The sequence below is a fragment of the Lithobates pipiens genome, unplaced genomic scaffold (genome assembly GCF_037356315.1).
Source record: "Lithobates pipiens isolate NorthernLeopardFrog02 unplaced genomic scaffold, aLitPip1_a1.2 Scaffold_13, whole genome shotgun sequence".
Lineage (NCBI taxonomy): Eukaryota > Metazoa > Chordata > Amphibia > Anura > Ranidae > Lithobates > Lithobates pipiens.
The window spans coordinates 502339989-502363390 of NW_027507718.1; positions in this window are offsets into that span (position 1 = coordinate 502339989).

Below are 23402 nucleotides of genomic sequence, written 5' to 3' on the forward strand. Positions count from 1 at the left end.
ACAGGCAGAGGAAGAGGCAGGCCCTTCCGCAGGGGTGGTAGGGGTAGGGCAGGAGCAACAGACTTGAGCCAAAGTGGCAAATTGCAGAAGGTGCGTGCGATTACGTCAAAGGACGCACCAGACTTGGTTGAGTGGCTCACTCAGCCTTACTCTTCTGCACCACCCTCATCCTCTCGATCTGCACCCTCTTCACTCTCTGCTGTGTGCACCCCCAAAGACACTACCGCCAACACCACCACCACCATATACCTTCCGCTTGAGTCACAGGAATTATTTTCCGATCCATCCCAAGACATTTCCGATGCGCAGCCATTATTGGCATTGGACCAGGAAGAGGAGGTAGCAACAACCGCCACTCAGCAGTCTGACGACCGTACCCAGATCAGCCCAAGGAGGAGCTTGGTCCCCGCTGTTGCTGCCTACTCCGAGATCTCTATTTATAGCGTGGGGAAGGTGACGTCGATGATGACGTGTCTAGTGATGTCACGTGGGTGCCCACAAGAGAGGAAGAGGAGGGGAGTACAGAGGGAGATATGGAACAGCAGATAGAGAGGAGAAGCAGGCGGAACTTAGATTGCACAAGAGGGACAAAGCAGACTGCTAATGTATCAGGAGCGAGGCATCAAGCATGTACGGTCACATCTGGCGCTCCCAGGACGCCGGCACATGGCTCCGCAGTGTAGGCTTTTTTTAACGTGTCCGCTGCTGACAATAGTGTTGCCATCTGCAATCTTTGCAGTCAACGCATAAGTCACGGTAAGCCCAACACTCACCTAGGGACGATCGCCTTAAGAAGGCATATGAGCTGCCATTACCGAGCCCAGTGGGACAACGAAACCCACAAAGCCACACTCCAGGCCCTCACCGTCCAGCCTCATCTTCTACTTCTGCTTCTCCTCTCCCCTCACAATTGTCCTCCACTCCACCTTCCATCATGCCATCCTCACGTTTTTCTGTAAAAAGGCAGGCTTCCGTGGGCCAAATGTTTGAGCGTAAAAAAATGATGATGCCGGATAACTCTCTTGCCCAATGGTTGATGGCTGGCTTGTCAGAACTGATAGCCCGCCAACTACTGCCATATAAACTGGTGGACTCGGAGGCCTTTGTGGCCATTGGAACACCACAATGGAAGGTCCCAGGAAGGTACTTCTCACAGAAGAGCTTCCCAGAGCTATATGGCCATGTTCAGCGGCAAGTGAATGTATCTCTGGCACACAGTGTTGGTGCCAAGATACATCTGACCACAGACACGTGGTCTAGCAAACACGGGCAGGGAAGTTATATCACTTTTACTGCCCACTGGGTGAACCTTCTGACGGCCGTCAAGCATGTAACCCGTGGCACCCATGTAGATTTGGTTTTACCGCCATGGATTGCATGCAGGCCTGCCTCTTCTTCTCCTCCTCTTACTCCATCCTCCTTCCTCTGCTCCTCGGCTGACTCCTCCTTTTCCGCTGCTAGCGTCTCTTCCGCTGTGCTGCTCAAGCTCCCCGGAACCTATTCGACATGCCAGGTGAGACGTTGCCATGCTGTGCTGCGTCTGTTGTGCCTGGAAGCCAAGAGTCACACTGGTCCTGCACTCCTTTCAGCTTTGCATTCACAGGCAGATCAGTGGCTAACACCGCTCAATTTGACAGTTGGTAAAGTAGTGTGTGACAACGGTGCCAATCTGCTTAGCGCATTGAAACAGGGCAAAATTACACACGTGCCATGCATGGCACACGTCTTAAACTTGGTCGTGCAGTGATTCGTTGTCCAATACCCTGGGGTCCAGGACATCTTGGCCCATTTCAGAAGATCTTACAAGGTCATGGCTCGCCTTGCTGACATTCAGCGGCGACACAATCAGACATCTTATTTGCGATTGCACGACATAATGGAACTCAACCTTCTATATACTTGATAGGCTGCTCCAGCAGAAACGTGCAGTTAACGACTACCTGTACGAACTCTGCGGCAGAACAGGTTCTGGGGAGCTTGTTTTTTTTTCACCGCGCCAGTGGCTGCTCATACGCGACACATGCAGACTTCTGCAGCCATTTGATGAGATCACCAAACTGATCAGTCGCAGTCATGGCACCATCAGTGACATGGTACCTTATGCCTTCTTTATGGAGCGTGCATTGGGTCGTGTCATTGATCAAGCCGTGGAGAAGCAGGAGCAGGAAGATGAGGAAGTCGCAATGCTGGATGAATTCCCAGGGGGGGCTACTCTATCTGAGAAAAGTCAACAACAGACGTCTGAAGAGGAGTCAGAGGAGGATGGTGCCGGGGCGGATGAGGAGGAGCAAGAAGAGCATGCTTTAAACCTTTCTGGGATCCCTGTTGTTGTGCATGGATGGGGAGAGGAGAACGAGGAGGACGATATTATCCTGGATGATGAGCAGGAGCCAGGCCACCACACTGCTTCCAGTTTAGTGCAAATGGGGGCCTTCATGCTCCAGTGTTTTAACAGGGACCCCCGTATAAAAAGCATAAAGATCAAGGACCAGTACTGGGTGGAAACGTACTTAGACCCCCGGTACAAACACAAAATGGCGGAAATGTTACCACCGTCACAGAGGGCTGTCAGAATGGAGCACTTCCAGGCCTTGCTTTGAGAAATGCTGCATTCTGCTTTTGCGTGCGCTGGCCGAGGAGGAATTCCCACTCCCAGAGAAAGAGTTGCGCGTACCAATCCAACAGCGCCTGCAAGAAGAGGGCGGTTTGAAGATGTGTTGATGACTTCTGATATGAGGTCATTCTTTCAGCCGACCCATCGACAGGTGTCATCCGGATCCGGCATCAAGGAACGCCTAGACCGACAGGTGTCCGACTACATCGGGTTAACAGCCGATGTGGACGCTCTGAGGAGTGATGAACCCCTGGACTACTGGGTGGGCAGGCTTGACCTCTGGCCAGAGCTTGCCCAATTTGCAATGGAACTGTTGGCTTGCCCCTCGTCCAGTTTCCTGTCCAAAAGGATGTTCAGCGCAGCAGGGGGGATCGTGACCTATCTCACGACAGTGTTGACTACCTCACATTTTTAAAATGAATGAGGCATGGATCTCAGAGGAATTCAACACATGTGACCAGTAGACCATGTATATGCATAACTCTATAAACAATTTATTTAATCGAGCACACAGACCTTTTTTCTACCTTTGGCTCACTTCCCTGTACAAAAAAAGCACACCGTACTATATGCCCGTACCCTCCTGTTTGAAGAGGTTGAGCGATGTCATATTTTTGGGTCCCGCAGCGAGTTGCTGGTATCAGTGATGCTGTCAGTGCTCTCTATCTCGGTGCTGGTGTCAGTGCTCTCTCTCTCTATCTCTGTGCTGGTGTGGTGTCGGTGCTCTATATCTCGGTGCTGGTGTGGTCTCAATGCTCTCTATCATGGTGCTGGTGTCAGTGCTCTCTATCACGGTGCTGGTGTCAGTGCTCTCTATCTCGGTGCTGGTGTCAGTGCTCTCTATCTTGGTGCTGGTGTCAGTGCTCTCTATCACGGTGCTGGTGTCAGTGCTCTCTATCACAGTGCTGGTGTCAGTGCTCTCTATCTCAGTGCTGGTGTCAGTTCTCTCTATCTTGGTGCTGGTGTCAGTGCTCTCTATCACAGTGCTGGTGTCAGTGCTCAGTCTCTATCACGGTGCTGGCTTCAGACAGTGAGGGAGATAGCAGCGGAGAAGCCAATCAGTAGGCAGTGCCAACACCATGGCTGAGGATTGGGCAGAGGGAGGGGCTCAAGCACAGGTTGGCACACTGGGACACTGGCACAGGACTGTGCTGCCCTGACTGTGGCACTGATCATCTCCTGCACCCTCTTCATAGCCTGCCCTGACCTTGCCTCTCCTCCATGGCCTTCATGCGCTCCTGAATTGTCAAAATTTCACAGATAAAAAAAGAATGCTTGTCGTTATCGATCCCAGATTCACTTAATAATTTTGTTATGTCAGTGTCCATGTGGTGGGACTATGGGTGCACAGCTAGTAAGTATTTTGTGGCTGAAAATATGACCTGTAGGTTTTTAAGGTTCGCTTGCCATTAAAGTCAATGGGGTCGTTCTCTTTTTCATTCTTTAGATGCATTGTTGTTATTATATGTTTTCACCCGCTTTTCATTCCTAGGATACACCACGGCTCCCAGTATTTCCTTGGTTTACTCAGGTATATTTGTTTATTGCATGTTTGTTATGGGTACTTTAAGCTCCAACTACTTGATGCACAATGGCTTTAAGGGTACTTACATACAATGTTAAGGGCTTGAACTCTATTCATAAGCGATGGTTGGCTCTGAAGGAGTTCAAGTCCTCCAACGCAGACGTAGTCCTAGTCCAGGAGACTCACTTCCGCCCAGGGGACTCTTTTAAATTTGCTGCTAAACATTTTCCGGTTTCTTTTATGGCTTCCGATCCCTCTGGTAAAGCAGGGGTCGAGATACTGATTAAAAAAACCTGTCCGTTATGGGTGAAGTCCTCATTCCTTGACCCACAAGGTAGATATATTCTCCTGGACTGTGACTACTTATCCCGCTCACTTACTATAGTTAATATTTACGCCCCCAATTCGGGCCAGGTTCAGTTTCTCTCTGGGGTCTTGGATATTCTGGGCTCATATGCCCAGCCGTTCATGATCATCGGCGGGGACTTTAATATGACCATGTCCGCTAAGAGGGACAGACAACCCCTTTTCTCAGGTAACCCCTCTTCTAAAACTGAACGCCAATCCACTGCGTTTCGCAAACTTATTAGGTCTCATCACCTTCTAGACATTTGGAGGATTAAACACCCCACACACCGCCAATTTTCCTTTTATTCCCCCCACATAAAATGTACTCTAGATTGGATTATATCTTTGTAACGGCACCTCTACTGACGTCGGCAGTAGCCTCGGAGTTGAACCCCATGACGTGGTCGGATCATGCCTCGGTCCAGCTCGACCTTACCCTCTCCTCCTCTACACCCAGGACCTGTCATTGGAGACTTAATGATTTCCTTCTCCCTGATCCGGTCACTAAGGCTCATTTGTCCCAAAGTTTAACTGACTTTTTTCAACTTAACGTGGGATCTGTGCGGGACGTGTCCACCCTTTGGGAAGCACACAAGGCCTTCTTCAGAGGAATATGTATCTCAGCCGGCTCCCGCCTTAAGCGGGACTCGGCTGCGCAGAGATTAGACATTCTTTCACATTTGCAAAAAGCTGAAGCTCTGCTCTTGTCCTCCCCTTCGGTGTCCTGTCTCCGCACAGTGACCTCCCTACGCGAAAGGTTAAAATCATTAAATTTGCATAAATGCTCTAAAGCCCTACTCTGGGCAAAACAGAAATTTTATGAGTTCGCCAACAAGCCTCATAAGATGTTGGTGAATAAGCTCAAACCCCCCCCATTCCGCTCCTATCCTGATCTTCTTATTCAGTCAGATGGCACACCAACCTACTGCCCCTTAACAATGTCTAAAGTTTTTGGTGCTTTTTACAAGAAATTATATAACTGCCTAACCTCCGATCCCACTCACGCTTTCTCTCAAGATAGCTTTAATGACTTCTGCACCTCTTTGAAATTGCCAGTGTTGTCCTCTTCCCAGGTGGATACCCTGAACGCTGCCGTCACGCCAGAGGAATTGGCTGCGGTAGTGAAAGCACTCCCATCCCATAAATCCCCAGGCCCAGACGGACTTCCTTATATCTATTACAAATCTTTCCTCCCGACTCTGAGCCCCCATTTGCTAAATCTTTTTTCCTCTTTACAGAAAGGTATATTGCCTCATTCCCAGTTCCTACATGCGCACATAACGGTTATCCCGAAGCCGGGTAAATCCCCTACCCTACCGGACAATTACAGACCCATAGCTTTACTTAACTCCGATTATAAGATCTTCACCAAAATTTTAGCTAATAGACTTTCCTTGATGATTCCCGCCCTGGTCCATAATGACCAGGTGGGATTTGTCCTAGGTAGACAAGCCGGTGACAACACTAGACGCACCATCGATCTCATAGACCTGCTAGACAAGACATCCCGCCCTGCCATTATTTTAAGTTTAGACGCACAAAAAGCCTTTGATAGGCTGGGATGGCCGTACATGTTTGCCACGCTCCAGCGTTTTGGTTTTTCTGGTTCTTTCCTGTCAGCCCTGCAGGCCTTGTACTCGCTTCCCACGTCCCAGGTCCAACTGGCATCTTATAGATCCCCACTCTTTACGCATAGTAATGGCACTAGACAGGGATGTCCCCTATCCCCCCTGCTGTTTATATTATGCCTCGAGCCCTTGGCCGCAGCTATAAGGGAAGATTCAGATATAAGCGGAATCTCCCTCAGACTGAAGGAATACAAGTTGTCTCTTTTTGCCGATGACATCCTCCTCACCTTGACGAAACCTCAAATCTCCCTTCCCAAACTTCATACACTCCTGGATACATTCAGTAAACTCTCGGGGTATAGGGTTAACACGACTAAAACTGAAGCACTCCCCATTCACATTCCTCCTCCACTTCTGGCTTCTTTAAAAAATGAATTCCCCTACCATTGGTGCCCTGTCTCCCTCAAGTACCTTGGCATTAACTTGACCGCTACATATAATTCCTTATACGAAGCTAACTTTGTTTCTCTGATTGCGGAAACACATAGCCTGCTCCGAGGCTGGTCAACTTGCCCTCTGTCCCTCCTGGGTAGGATTAATGTATTAAAAATGGCCATACTCCCTAAGTTTTTGTATCTCTTTGAAACGTTACCAATTGCTATTTCCATGCCTCAGCTTCGGAATATTCAACGGGCCTTCACTAAATTTATATGGGGAAATAAAATGCACAGAATCGCCCAGACCGTGGTCTTTGCTCCACGGTCCCATGGGGGGTTGGGAGCTCCTGATATAGTGAAGTATTTTTATGCGACTCACCTTCTGCCGGCTATCTCTTGGTCGTCCTATTTCGCTACCAGTAGATGGTCGGAACTTGAGATGAGTGTCATTAGTCCTGTTCACCCTTGCTCTATGCTGTGGTCAGATCTGCCCTCCTCTATGGCTCAGCTTAGACACATACTCCTTGGGCCGATGCTATTTACTCTATCTATATGGAAAAAATGTCATAGGAAGTTCTCTCTCTCTTCTCCATGCTCACCCTTGTTAAATGTCGTTTTCAACCCAGACTTACCTGATAGCCTCTCCCTGAAGAATATGTTCCCTTGGTTCAGTTCGGGTATCTTCCAACTTCACCACCTGGTACACCCGATATCTCGTAAATTCCTATCCTTTCTAGAGCTTCAGAATAAATATGATATCCCGAACCAACTCCTTTTTTCATACCTCCAATTTAAACACTATTTTCATTCCAGATCCCCTGACCTGGCTCTGGTCAACCCTACTACCTTTGAAACTTTATGCTCCCAGGGTCCTTGCCAGAAGGGCCTCATATCCTCTATATACAGCATACTTAATAATTCAACCGTCCCCACCGCGGAGGCTCACCTCTATATGAGGAGATGGGCCACTATTTTACAGACTCCCTTAACTCTCTCTCAATGGCAAGACGTCTGGTTGTCTACCTCCAAGGTCTCTAGGTGTGTGGAGCAGAGAGAGACAGCTTACAAGATACTGATGTTTTGGTACAAAACTCCTGAAATGTTACACAAATACGACCCCTCTATATCTAAGATGTGTTGGAGGTGCCTACGACATGAGGGCACTCATTATCACATTTTTTGGAGTTGCCCTTTGATTGTACTTTTTTGGTCTATGGTCCAATCCCTGCTCCATACCGTGTTGGGAATCGTTATCCCTTTAGACCCTAGGCATTACTTACTGGGCCTGCCTGTTGCAACGCTATCAAAATGCGCTAAGAAGCTGACAGCATATATCCTCCTAGCTGCCAAGAGAGTGATTCCTGCTCTCTGGTTGTCCTCCTCCCCCCCAACTCACTCACAGTTGATTTCCGCTATTGCAAACATACGCAGGATGGAACATATGACTGCTTTGGTACAGGACTCCCTACCTAAATTTTCTAAAATATGGGACAGATGGGACAACTCCATATCTAATCCTGAGGCAACACCCTGATATATAGATATGAGCTTCCAGGAAATTTTTCCCATGGCTCTCTCCCGGGATCCTATCCCTACGTTCCCTATATAACATACGGCACTTGGTTTAACTATGTATTTTTATTTGCGAATCCGTGGTGTATCCTTTTCCTTTCCCCTTAATGTGATATATTAAGATACCAACATTTGATATCCCGCCTGCAGCGGTATTTGCTGTTACAGTTGCAATGTTAATTTTGATTGTATGTATCGGTAGCATAAATACTTTGTTCTGCGAAAGAAAACGTTTTCTCAATAAATATACATTTAAACAAAGTCAATGGGGTCCACCGCGAACTTTGCGGCTCGCAAACTTTTGGATGCATTCGCGGTTCGTGTTCGCGAAATGTCCCGTCGGAGGTTTGTCCATCACTACTTAACTTATAGTAATAGTGGTATGAATAGGGAAGATTGGTAAGAGCAATCAAAGAAACCGAAAATCATACGGAACAATCAGTAAGCCATTTTATTGATGACCAAAACAAAAACCATTTACAATGCTTTATACTTATCATTTTTTGACATGTAAGTAGCTTCACATTCTTTCTATGTACTCATCTAAATGTAAAAAAAAAAGTAAATGAAAAAAATGTAAAAGAAAAAAAAGTACACAAAAAAGCAATAAGCGGGAAAAAAAAGGAAACGGAATAAAAATCGAAACTACCTTGAATATACTCTCCAACAACCCCCCCCCCCCCCCCCCCACCACCACCGAAAAAAAAGGAGCTAAGGAGCCCAATGACAAAATGCGGAGATTCTGCTTTTGTAAAATTAATACTTTACTAATAAATTTTGTAGTATTGTCTCGCACCATTTCCATTTCCTTCTTGTTTAATATCATTTTTTTTTTTTTTTTTAAGTTTTAGACTTAGTAAAACTATTTTACAGGTAGCTAGGTATCTTCTGTCTTATTTATAATATATTATGTTGATAATTTGATAATGAACTTTGACAAGTTTTACAGAACTGTCTGGACTGTTCTCATAAAATATTTTTTAGGTTATGTATGGTTACAATTTATGTTCTAACTATATGGGGTTTTTTTTTACATCTTGCATTGTTGACGTGTAGTATACTGTATATAGAGTTATTGTTAGTTCTTGGAAGATCCACTAAACACTGCGAGAATTATTTTTTCTGTTGGTTTTGTTTTTAATTTGTTTTTCTTTCTTTTTTTTTTATAAAAAAAGTACAAAGTTACTGGGGTAGTCATGCATTATCAAATCGCAGTACCCCAAAAGACAGAAAAAACTGACATAAAAGAACCTTGATTTTATACAAAAAGTAGATAAGAACTGTGACTTAGCATATTTATAGAGTCATATTTTTTTGTATCGTCCTATGCTCACCTAAACTGCAAGAATATTTTTATTTTTATTTTTTCCTGCAGCGTCCTGTTGGTTTTGTTTTTAAATTGTTTTAATTTTTCTATTTTTTTATTAACATAACAGTACAAAGGTACTGTGGTAGTCACGTGTTATCAATCACAGCACCCCAAAAAAATGTAAATTAAAAAAAATCTTGATTTTATTTAGACAAAAAGCAGTAAAAAAAACCTCTGGGAGTTACTGTACTCATACAGTCATTTTTTTTTTTTTTATAGTCCCAAGCTCACCTAAACACTGTGAGGAAAAAATATTATATATATATATATTTTTTTTTTTACTGTAGTGTCATTGCTTTTGTTTTTAATTTGTTTTTGTTTTGTTTTTTGTTTTGTTTTTTGTTAATTATTAAAAGAACAGTACAAAGGTACTGTGGTAGTCCCAGCACCCCAAAAGACAGAAGAAAAAAACTGGCATTAAAGAATCTTGATTTTATTCATACAAAAAAATATACATACTCATACAGTCATATTATTTTTTTCTATTTTAAACTTTTGTTAGTTCTTTATTCCTCAGTTTATTTTTGATGCGCTGAAACAAATAATGAGCCACAAAGGCCAAACCACAGCAAGGTGTATATGGAAAGGAGAGTGGAAATCCGCCACTTGCAAAACCCATTAGTATAGACATGTTAATAAAATCACAAGGCCATAAGATTGCTATTTCTGTTATTATAAAGGTGCATAATAAGGCAATGAGATATTTGTCATGAAATAGCTCAAAATAGATACATACATCATATGGAAATTGTACTGAAAGAAGAAGAAACAATTACTTTTATGTAGTTTATGGTATTGCTGGGAAGAAAATAACAGTCATATATTTGTTTTAGCTTTTTTTGTTTAAAGACTTTTATTATTTTCCAAAATGAATCTTCTTTTAGTGACACAAAAATTCAGACCAAACTGAATAAATTGTCCTGCAATGCCTCTACCAGTATAATAAAGTAAGAATTTACATTTTTTTTGCAAAAGATGTTGTTAGACAATGAAATAATTATTTTGTGCATTGCATTTTTAAGCAGTTTTTGTGCTAATTAAAAAAGTGTGTTCAACACATATTACTGCACACGGAAAAAATCTTGCGAGCACACCGGTCCACTCCAATTAAGAGGAAAACATTGAAATGGCAATTAAATGTTAGATAAGAAAACAATGTCTGTGTTCTGGTGCATTATTTTTTATTAGTTCTTTTTTTTATTTTATTTTTTTACACTAAGTAATGTGTCCTCTTCCACATAAATTAAGCCAACATGGAAAAAAAAAATCTTATTGTATATCACTTAGAAAATGGGTTGTTGAAGCAATAACCCATTCTGGTCCTGTTTGTCATAATTATCATTATCAACATGAATCAAGCAATTATACAGAATTTAAGAATATAAAATGAATGTATGCTCCATATTTCTCATAATAGACATGTGCAAAATAAAAAATAAAAATGTTTTGTTTCGTTATTTACAGACATTTGTTCAGTTAAATTTGCTTCATTTGTTTAATTCATTTATTTAATTTTTTCAGAATTTGTTTTGTTTATTTTATTTTGAATCAATTCACATTTTTGGAATACCATTTGAATTGCAATCAAAATCTATTTTTTTTTCTAATGGAAATTTGAATTTTGGAAGATGGTTATATTTTTTTCTATTCCATTCTATTCTGTTGTTTTTTTTTCTAATCTATTCTTATCTGTTCTATTCTATTATTTTCTATTCAAATGTATTCTATTCTAAATTCGAATTTCGGAACATGGTTATATTCTTTCTATTCTATTCTATTGGTTTGTGTTTTTTTTTTCTATTCTACTCAGTTATATTCTTTTATTTTCGATTCTGTTCTAACCTATTCTTTTCTATTCTATTTAAATTTAGTTTATTAAAAATTTTGGAAATGGTTATATTCTTTTATTTTCTATTCTATTCTATTCTATTCTATTCTTTCTATTCTATTCAAAATCAATTATTCTATTTGGAATTCTAATTTAAGAAGATTGCTATATTGTTATTATGTTATTCTCTTCTATTTTGTATTCTGTTCTACTATATTCCTTTTTCTATTCTATTTTGTTCTATTTTACTCTGTTCTTTTATTTTCTATTCTATCCCTTCTCTTTATATTCTATTTTTTCTGTTCTATTTTTTCTATTCTTTTATTTTTGTGGTTTGGAAAATACTGCGCTGTGAACATAAATAAGCAACCCAGCTGCCAACACTGCTGTAGACAAGACAGCAAATACAATAGTTGAAACCAAAAAGTGTGGCGCTTAGGTTGCAAACACCTAAATCACGTGAATACTGGTACTTAAGGTATTCACGTGATTTAGGTGTTTGCAACCTAAGCGCCACACTTTTTGGTTTCAACTATTCTTTTACTGTATGTAGTATTCTGTTCTGTTTTACTCAATTTTTTTCTATTATTTTATTTAAAAAAAAATTCTGTTATATTATATTATTTTCTATTCTATTCCTTTATTTACTACTCTATTTTAGTCTCTTCTGAAATTCGAAAATGATTGTAATTATCAAACAATTATCAAACAAATTGGGAAAAATTTGATTTCCCAGGACATTTCCTGGGAAACGGTAAGACCGGGACAAAGGTCTAAATACCAGAAATGTCCGGGGAAATTTAGGACAGTTAGCAACTATGCCTGATGCCGCCATAACGATAGTTCCCATTCTACCTGCAGGATATTATATATATTTTATATGAATGATATAAACAATATAAACAACACCACAAAGCTTCTAATTCACTCTCCAGTTAACTCCCTCCTAGACAATTGCAACTTCCTCCTCATTGGCATACCTGTACAAGGGCTATCCCTCCTTTAGTGTTGCTGCCAGACTCATCCACCTTACCAACTGTTCAGTGTATTCTACTCCTCTCTGCCGATTGTCCCCTGGCTTCCACTCACCCAACAAATGAAATTCACAATACTAACAACAATTCTACAAAGCTATTCACAACTTTGCCCCCAGCTAACCTAATCTCAAAATACCAACCAAACTGTTCTCTTTGTCCTCCCAAGACCTCCTCACCAGAGCCTCTCGCGTCCTCTGGAACTCCTTACCCCGATCTCTCTGATTCTACCGGCCTTTGTGTGATCCCTGAAAATCCAAATCTCTTTAGGGCTCATGCACACTGCAGCTCAAAAAAAAAACTGCTTACACGGTATTTGAGCTTTTATTTCAGCTTGAAGAAGCTTGTACGTTTTTTTCGCCTCTTTGGTACGTTTTTATTGAGCTCCTTCGAGCTTCTTTGAGCCTTGTTGAGCATAAGCGTTTTATTTTTTATTTTTTTTACAAACCCTCCCCCCTAGGGTAATTTTTGTATGTTTTTGAGCTTCTTTGAGCATTTTCATGCTTTTTCATGCTCATTCATGCATTTTTTTCACGTTTTTGGGCAATTAGGCATCTTTTTTTGCTCGAAAGCTCCTCTCAAAAACGCGAGTTTGGTGTAAACTTCTGAAAAAAAGCTCAACAGCGATTAAAGTGATTATAAAGTCTCATTTTTTTTTCTATAAAAATAACAAACATGTTATACTTACCTGCTCTGTGTAGTGGATTTGCACAGAGCTGCCCCGATCCTCCTCTTCTTGGTTCCATCGTCAGTGCTCCTCTCTCCTGTTCAGTGACCCCACAGCAAGCAGCTTTCTATGGGAGCTCCAAAGCCGAGTCACAGCTCTGTGTGTCCATTCAGACCTGGCCCCACCCCCTCTCTCCCCTGATTGGCTAGCTGACTGTGACTCAGGCGGCTGAGACATTCGTGGACATCCCTGGACAGAGACAGACCTCAGGTAAGTGTTAGGGGGGCTGCTGCACACAGAAGGCATTTTATCTGAATGCATCGAATGCATTAGCCACTTCAGGACCGCCCACCGTCGTTATACGTTGGTACTTTGAAGGAGGCTATCGTTGTTATGACAGCAGCTAGCTGCCATAACCCCAGTATCATCGTCTTCAGTGGGCGGTCCGGTTTAAGATAAAAGTGGTCTCTGCGGCGGATTCACCGAAAGATCACTTTTATCGGTGGCGGGAGAGGGGGGCCCCCCCAGCCAGGATCCGGCGTCCAATTGTGTTTGTCCCCTGCCTGGGCATGGAGACAAGTGAGGGGAAGATAGCCCCCACCCATCTCCATATCACTGCAGGGTGGAAACAATGTCAAAATGTCACTTCCGCCCATAGCTCTTAAAGGGGCTTTTTTTTTTTTTTTTTTTTTAAATGCCAATTTTTTTTCTTTTTTTTTATTGCATTTTAATGTAAATATGAGATGTGAGGTCTTTTGACCCCAGATCTCATATTTAAGAGGTCCTGTCATGCTTTTTTCTATTACAAGGAATGTAAACATCCCTTGTAAGTGACACTTAAAAAAAAAAAAAAACTGTGTAAAAATGTAAAAAAAAATAAAAGGTAAAATAAATAAGAAAAAAAATGTAAACGCATCCCAATGAGCTTGCATGCAGAAGCGAAAGCGTAGGTGAGTAGCGCCCGCATATGAAAACTGTTGTCAAACCACACATGCTATCGGTAAAGCGAGAGCATTAATTCTAGCCCTAGACCGCCTCTATAACCTAAAACATGCAACCTGTAGAATTTTTTAACCGTCGCCTATGGGAATTTTTAAGGGTAAAAGTTTGTCGCCATTCCATGAGCGGGCGCAAATTTTGAAGAGTGACATGTTGGGTATCAATTTACTCGGCGTAACATTATCTTTCACCATATAAAAAAAAATTGGGCTAACTTTACTGTTGTCTTTTTTTTAATTCAAAATTTTTTATTTTTTGCAAAAAAAGTGCGCTTGTAAGACCGCTGTGCAAATACGGTGTGACAAAAAAGTATTGCAATGATCGCCATTTTATTCTCTAGGGTGTTAGAAAAAAAATATATAATGTTTAGGAGTTCTAAGTAATTTTCTAGAAAAAAAAAACTGTTTTTAACTTGTAAACAACAAATCGCAGAAAGAGGCTCGGCCCTTAAGTGGTTAAGATAAAAAATAGTCTGTCTTTAGAATAACTTTAAAAGCCTGTACAAGCCGCTTCTTTGAGCCGCAGTGTGCATGAGCCCTTAGAGAAGCCTATCTTGCTTCTTTTAAGTAGTAACAAACTGTTTCTTTTACTTTCTCTATTAGCTAATCCCTCACGGTTATTACCTTTTTGTATCACTTGACCCTCCCTCTTAGATTGTAAGCTCTAATGAGCCGGGCCTTCTGATCTTTCTTGTATTGAATTCCATTGTAATTTTACTGTTTGAGCTATATAAATCCTGAATAATAATAATAATAATGTATAAAAAAAATGATGTATAAAAAGAAAAAAAAAAATGTAACAGGAAAAGTTGCTGTATGATTCCTATGCATTCTCTTGCAGCATGATTTTCAGCCCATTCATTTGAATGAGCTGAAATCACATTGTAGTCAAAAAAGCAGTGCATTAAATCGCAATTCTATTGGATGGCCAAGTGATCTGGACAGTGGCGGACCGTCCATAGGGGGTGCACGGGCGCCGCCCCCCCTATGGGCAGTCAAGAAAAAAAAAAATGTAAGTAAATTTAAAAAAATAAATAAAAAATATATATATTTTTAAAACTGGCTCTTCAAAAAATTTTTTTTTTTTTTTAAAGTTCCATAAGTTCACTGTGTTCGGGTGCCGTACACAGTGCACTATGAGAAGCACCATGTCTATGCAATCACGAGATTGCAGAAGTGGCGCTTCATTTCCTTGCTTTAAACCCGCCTTGTGGCGCGCTCCATCGCGCCCAGTAGCTTCCGCATTAGTATGCATATTATATGCATTGCTATTGCCGGGTGCTTTGAGTGACACTCAGTTATGATGTCACGTCTGCTTTTATCTCCCAGTGCGCCCGAGCACAGGAAGCACGTGGAGTGGACTCAACTACTGCCGTGTGACTACACAGTCACACCTAGAGAAGACATCCTTCTCAGCCTGGCTGGTATGCAAAGAAGGAGGCAGAGGAGGTGCCAGGACAGCTGTCACTAGCCAACGATTGCAGTCTGCTCAGGAGGGAGCCTCATTAAGAGATATGTAAGTCCTCATCATCAACCGTCTATCTCCCACCCAGTCTCTCTCTCTCTCTCTCACACACCCACTATATCTATCTATCTATTTATCTCACCCAGTGTCTGTCTTACCCAGTGTCTGTCTGTCTGACCCAGTGTCTGTCTGACCCAGTGTTTGTCTGTCTGACCCAGTGTCTGTCTGTCTGTCCCAGAGTCTGTCTGTCTGACCCAGTTTCTGTCTGTCTGTCTGTCTGTCTGACCCAGTGTCTGTCTGTCTGTCTGTCTGACCCAGTGTCTGTCTGTCTGACCCAGTGTCTGTCTGTCTGTCTGTCTGTCTGACCCAGTGTCTGTCTGTCTGTCTGACCCAGTGTCTGTCTGTCTCACCTAGTGTCTGTCTGTCTGTCTCACCTAGTGTCTGTCTCTCTCACCCAGTGTCTGTCTGTCTCACCCAGTGTCTGTCTGTCTGTCTCACCCAGTGTCTGTCTGTCTGTCTGTCTGTTTGTCTCACCCAGTGTCTGTCTGTCTCACCCAGTGTCTGTCTCACCCAGTGTCTGTCTGTCTGTCTCATCCAGTGTCTGTCTGTCTGCCTGTCTCACCCAGTGCCTGTCTGTCTGTCTGTCTCACTCAGTGTCTGTCTCACCCAGTGTCTATCTATCTATCTATCTATCTATCTATCTATCTATCTATCTATCTATCTATCTATCTATCTATCTATCTATCTATCTATCTATCTATCTCACACAGTATCTATCTATCTATCTATCTCACACAGTATCTATCTATCTATCTATCTATCTATCTATCTATCTATCTATCTATCTATCTATCTATCTATCTATCTATCTCACCCACTATATCTATCTCACCCAGTATCTATCTATCGATCTATCTATCTATCTATCTATCTATCTATCTATCTATCTATCTATCTATCTATCTATCTCACCCACTATAACTATCTCACCCAGTATCTATCTATCTATCTATCTATCTATCTATCTATCTATCTATCTATCTATCTATCTATCTATCTATCTATCTCTATCTCACCCAATATCTCTATCTAACCATCTCTCTCATTCTCCCCCTCCCACCCAATATCTACCTGTCTATCCATCTCACCCACCCAGTGTCTAAATCTGTAGGCCCTATTGCGGGCGAGTGATGGGGGGGTGGTGGGTGGGGTTTTGGTTAGGTTTTTTTTGCGCCCCCACAAAAAATGGAGCACCAGCCGCCACTGGATCTGGATATCCCCCTTTCTGTTCCTACACCCCCCTCCTCACCCGATCAGCTCTTATTGATTACGCTATATTTATATTTGAGTGCCTTGCTGGGGAATTTCATTATTAAATTCTAGATACTATATAAAATAGGATTTGTATTCAATTTTTTCATTATTTTTCCATTATTTTCAACTTAGACCTTGATCTTTCTGACTTTTTTCTAATTTATTTATTTTTGGTTTTCATTCATTAGTCTAGTTGTTTTATTTAATATACAATAAAGACCTAAATTGATTTTACCAGTGCTTAGTCTGCATCCTAGGCTGTTTACAGTAGACACGTGCACTGCCGAAAAATGTGTCTGTTTTAATTTCATTTGTTTTTTGTTTTTGTTTTTTTGTTTTCTGGGTCATTTGTTATGATTGCAACTCATAAATTCAGAAATGTGAAAATCCTAAAAGAAAGATAATCTGAAAATGTGAAAGAATAACTAACTAATAATAACTAACTATTAAATTATAGGTATTGGAATTTCCTTTCAAATTTGGCTGTTAGTGAACGTCACAAATACAAATTTATCCAAAGTTACGAATTATCAGAAATAACGAATGCCGCATCTAAACGAATGGAACATAACAGATTACTAATAATAAATGACAATAATAATAATAAAAACATTTAATTATTATTATTTATTATTAATTAGCTCTGTTCCTTTTGTTTAAATGTGGCATTCGTTATTTCTGATAATCCACTAACTAACCAAATGGAACGGAACTAATTAATAATAAATAATAATAATAAAATATTTTATTATTATTATTATTGTTATTTATTATTATTAATCTGTTACGTTCCATTCGTTTAGATACGGCATTCGTTATTTCTGATAATTAGTAACTTCGGATAAATTTGTACTCATTACATTCACTAACAGCCAAATTTGAAAGAAAATTACAATACCTATAATTTAATAGTAATAGTTAAATTATTATTAGTTATTATTTCAGATTTTTGGGTTTTCAAATTTTCGAAATTCGAATGTCCGAATTTTTGAATTTCTGAATTTTTGAATTTCCAAATTTCCAAATATTCCGATTTACAAATATTCAGAAAAATTTGTTAAATGGGTTTTCATTCATTTGGATATTTCCAAAACAAACAAATTTGTCGAAATTAGTTAACAAACTAATTCAGAATGAAACAAATTGCACATGTCTGTTTACAGTCTTATGCTCCTTTGTTATATTTTTAATAGTATTCTATACCTTTTACAACTGGTTCTAGACGCTCTTTTGCTGTGTCTGCATTTGGAGCCTTAATGATTTAAATTTTTAAAACCAGATTTACACATGTTGTGATATGGCTGAACCGGAGTGACCCCATCTTTATAAGTTCATATAAGATTAACTTGGGTTAACCTGTTAGTTAGTTTAAACTCTGTATTTACAGACTATAGCAGTTTTCCTATAAAACATACATGTAAGAAAATATAGCTTGCATAAGCAGTTTTATTCTGTACTGTCTAAATAAAAAAATTGTGTCTCAATATGTCTGGGCCACAGAACTCATGCCTATGAGTCATGAAAGCAGATGACATAATTAATGATATGTAATGTCCACCTCTGTATTAACCACACCCATGTTCTATGCAATGATTGGCTAATAATAGCGCATATAAGTTGTAGACCCGCCCAGAATTCGACCAGACAAGCTCTGAACATCAACTTTGACTCATCTTTTCTTGTGTTCGGTAATAAGCTGTCTCATCAGTGCTGCATTGCTCAGTGGGTTTCGTAAGTGTGGTAATTGCCGTAATTATACCTAGCTGGTCTTTGTCAGGTATATAGAAATACCCTTTTAATCATAACAGATGGAGGCACTGCTGAAATTTGAATTTAGGACTTGACGGGGTGGGTGGTCAAACTTTGATTTTGAAGTAAACGAATAATTGTTTATTGCCTTAGCTTTGACACAACCTTGGTCGGATAAATATTAATTAAGAAGAGAATTGTGAGACAGGCCAACATCCCTTGTAAAAGGGATATAACATGATCGTTCCTCTTTACAGTGAGATATGGGATCAATAAGACCCCACATCTCAACTCTAGGCTGGGAAGCCTGGAATAAAAAAATAAAAAAATAATGATCTCGGCTTCCCAGCCGAGGTGACGCCATTCGTTTGAATGCAGAGGCCGGGCATGATGTCATAACATCGTGCCCAGCCTCCGAACGATCATACAGACTCCGGTGACCATCTGGGGGGGAGTCCCCTCTCACTGCCCATAAGAATGATCAAGCGCGTATTTACCCCCAAAGGGACCCTAATTGTCAAAGGTGTAAACAGGAGGTGGGCACTTTCTGGCACATGGTCTGGTCATGTCCCAAAATCCTGCCCTACTGGGAGGAAGTGGTTTCTACGCTAAATGCTGTGACCGGGTCGAACCTTCAGGTCGACCCTCAAACCCTACTATTGAGCCATTTGGCAGACGTTGAGGGGGACAGGTACTGCAAACTGTGCCTTACCTTCGCATTGTATTATGCCAGACGCGAGATTCTATTGAGATGGAAACTCGAAGACCCCCCTACCCCTGCCTCGTGGAGGAGATCAGTGAACCTGGTGCTCCCCCTGTATAAGTTGACCTATGAAATTAGACAATGCCCAGGGAAATTTGATAAAATGTGGTCCTCCTGGATAGACGCGTCTGCTGATCTTGGTTCCCCCTCCCCCTAACTTTGAGTTGAGCTGAGACGGTGGTGGACCCCCCCGGTTGACCGCCCTGTTCTCTCTCTCCCGACCATTTCCTCCCTGGCCCTCCCCCCCCTTCCGCGGGCTCGCGCAAATGTCAGGTACCTGCATGATGACTGTGAAGCTCCGCTGGGGATGTCCTGCATTTATGATAGAGTAATGGCTACTCCTGTTATCTGTACTGCTGGATTATTAATTTAAGAATGATTACTGGATGAAGGTGTTTTTTTCCTTTCTACAACTGTGTAATATCGGATTTACTGTACTTTGCAATTTAATGCTGATTTGTCTAATAAAAAATTTTCTGTTAAAAAAAAAAAAAAAGAATGATCAAGCAGTGGAACAGCCGCTATGATCATTCTTATGGTGTAGGGAATCGCAGGCTGAAAAGCTGCACCCATCATTCAAATATACTCGCACAAAATCAAGGACGTTATATGATGGCTGGTGGGCGAGAAGTATTTAACCGCTTGCCAACCGCCTCACGTCGATATACGTCGGCAGAAGGGCTTTTATAGGCAGAATCACGTACCTGTACGTGGCCCTTTAAGAGGTGGCCAGCGGGCACGCGTGGCAAGCTCCGTGAGTCAGGTTGAGGGTTCCGCGGACTCAAACGCCGTGGGAATACCCGTGATCGTTTCACAGGGAGGAAGAACGTGGAGATGCTAATGTAAACAAACATCTCCCCGTTCTGCCTAGTGACAGTTGCACTGATCTCTGCTCCCTGTCATCGGAAGCAGAGATCAGTAACGTGGCACATGAAGCCATACCCCCCACAGTTAGAAACACGCCCCTAGGACACACTTAACCCCCAAACTGCCACCTAAAATGTGTCAAAAATGTCCAATGTGTCCGCCATAATGTCGCAGTCACGATAAAAATCGATGAACGCTGATTTAAAAAAAAAATATTAATAAAAATGCCATAAAACTATCCCCTATTTTGTAGATGCTATAACTTTTGCACAAAGCTTATTGCAATTTTTTTTACCAAAAATATGTAGAAGAATACGTATCGGCCTAAACTGAGGGAAAAAATAGTTTTTTTTATATATTTTTGGGGATATTCATTATAGCAAAATGTAAAAAATAATGAGTTTTTTTCTAAATTGTTGCTCTTTTTTTTGTTTATAGCGCAAAAAATAAACACTGCAGAGGTGATCAAATACCAACAAAAGAAAGCTCTATTTGTTGAGAAAAAAAGGATGTCAATTTTGCTTGTGAGCCATGTTGCACAACCGCACAATTGTCAGGTAAAGCAACACAGTGACGAATCGCAAACCGTGCTCTGGTCAGGAAAGGGGTAAATTCTTCCGGGGCTGAAGTGGTTAAAAAAATAAATAAATACATATACAAATTCCATAAATATATCCCATAGTGCAGTGATGGCGAACCTTGGCACCCCTGATGTTTTGGAACTACATTTCCCATGATGCTCAAACACTCTGCAGTGCAGTTGAGCATCATGGGAAATGTAGTTCCAAAACATCTGGAGTGCCAAGGTTCGCCATCACTGCCATAGTGTGTAGACACTATAATTATTTCCGTAAACCAATTAATATACGCTTATTGGGATTTTTTTGATTTTTTTTTACCAAAAATATGTATCAGAATACATATTGGCCTAAATGTATGAAAAATTTTGATTCTGTAAATGCTTTTATTTAATGTGTTTTATAGCAGGAAGTAAAAAAATATTGTTTTTTTTTGTTTGTTTTTTCAAAATTGTCACTTTGTTATTTGTTTATTAACCACCAAGCACTCAAACCTCCTTCCTAACCAGACCAATTTTCAGCTTTCGGTGCTCTCACACTTTGAATGACAATTACTCAGTCATGCAACACTGTACCCAAATAATTTTTTTTTACACAAATAGAGATTTCTTTTGGTGGTATTTAATCACCGCTGGGTTTTTTATTTTTTGTGCTATAAAAGAAAAAAGACTGAAAATTCGGTAAAAAAAAAAAAAAAAAATCTTTGTTTATTTTAAAATTTATTGCAGAGTATTGGCAGAGTATTGGAAGATTATTGCAGTGTTTCAGAGTATTGGCAGAGTATTGCATAGTACTGCAGTGTTTCAGAGTACTGGCAGAGTATTGGTTGAGTATTGCACAGTGTTGCAGAGTATTGCACAGTGTTGCAGAGTATTGGCAGAGTATTGCACAGTGTTGCAGAGTATTGCACAGTGTTGCAGAGTATTGGCAGAGTATTGCACAGTGTTGCAGAGTATTGGCAGAGTATTGCAAAGTGTTGTAGAGTGTTGCACAGTGTTGCAGAGTATTGGCAGAGTATTGCACAGTGTTGCAGAGTATTGGCAGAGTATTGCACAGTGTTGCAGATTATTGGCTGAGTATTGCACAGTGTTGCAGAGTATTGGCAGAGTATTGATCAGTATGGGCAGAGTACTGCAGATTATTGGCACTGAGCAATGCTGTGGGCACTTCACATCCAGCCCACAGCGCTGCTGCCATCTCTCCCCCTCTCCCCTCTCACTGTACTGATTGGTACAGAAAGGGGCGGGAGGAACTGGCATCATGACGTGACACCAGTTTGTTTACAAGTGATTGCTCTGTTATCACTGCAATTCGTGATGCGGCGGGTCTCTCTGGACCCGGCGGTCACGGATGTTCCCGGGTGCATGCCCCAGGGGGCGCGTGGGAGCAAGATTCTAGGAGGGCGTCCATAGATGCCCTCCCAGAATAAGCCGGCCGCGCTGTAGCAGTCTTTTGGCTATGGCCTAGTCGGCATGTGGTTAAAAATAAAAAACGCAGATGTGATCAAATACCACCAAAAGAAAGCTCTATTTGTGGGAAAATTTTTGGTACAGCGTCGCACAACTCCTCAATTGCCAGTTAAAGTAATGTGGTTGCCGTATAGCACAAAATGGACTGGTCATGAAGGGGGTCATAAATCTGGTTAAGCTAATTTAAACTGAAAATTAATTTTGACTTTATGCATTCCCTACTCCAAATTAAAAAATATATTAAAAATATATTTAAAAAAAAACATACATAAACTTTAATAGTAATTTGTGGTCCTTTAAGTATCATTGATTTTTGTCTCACTGTACGCTCGCAGCGCCAAGCTATCTAAAATATATTTCAAATCATTTTTGGAAGCAATCCATCCTCTGTGTGTTTACATTCATTTGCCTCAAGGTTTTGATTAATTTCCCTTCATAACTAGTTACACAGGCTTTATTTTCCCTCTTTATGCATGATTTTATATTGTGAATTTTAAACAGCTGACACAACATTGCAATTAGTTAATTGGCTCCCTTAATTACTGAATGTTTTGAGGCTTACACTTCCTCCCTTGTTTTCAGACAGCATTTATAAAAGTTGACGCAAAACCGATTATGAGTATGAAAAATATTATACAATTTAAAATAGACTAAAAATCATTTTTAATAATATTCTCGGGTATTTATAAATTTGTTATTTAAAAAAAAAAAACGACTTAACCAATAAAGTGATCATACATTTGAAATGGATAATATAGAATATACAGTAAATATAGAGAATTGAGAATTTCAAGTTGAAGTTTAAGCTGTTCCCGTCCGCGCTATAGCTGAAAGACGGGTACAGCGCCGGCTTACAATGTGGGGAGGGTGTCCATGGACGACCCTCCATGCTTGTGCTGCCCGTGCGCCCCCCTGTGGTGGGCAGGAGGCTCACTCTGTGAACTTTGGTCTCGGCTAATCACAGATTGGGGTAAAGAGCCAATCACCAATGACAGCTGATCACATGATGTAAACAGCGGCCATTATTGGCTTTTATTTTTCCTCACACTGACAGCGTGAGGAGAAAAGAATGAAGCCAATAACCAGCTTGTGCTAAAGTGACATCAGTTCTAACATTTGCCCACCAATGTAACCTGCCGGTGTTCATTAGTACTGGTAGTTAGTGCCCACCAGTGCCACCCATCAGTATACATCAGTACTGCTAATTAGTGCCCACCAGTGCCACCTATCAGTGCCT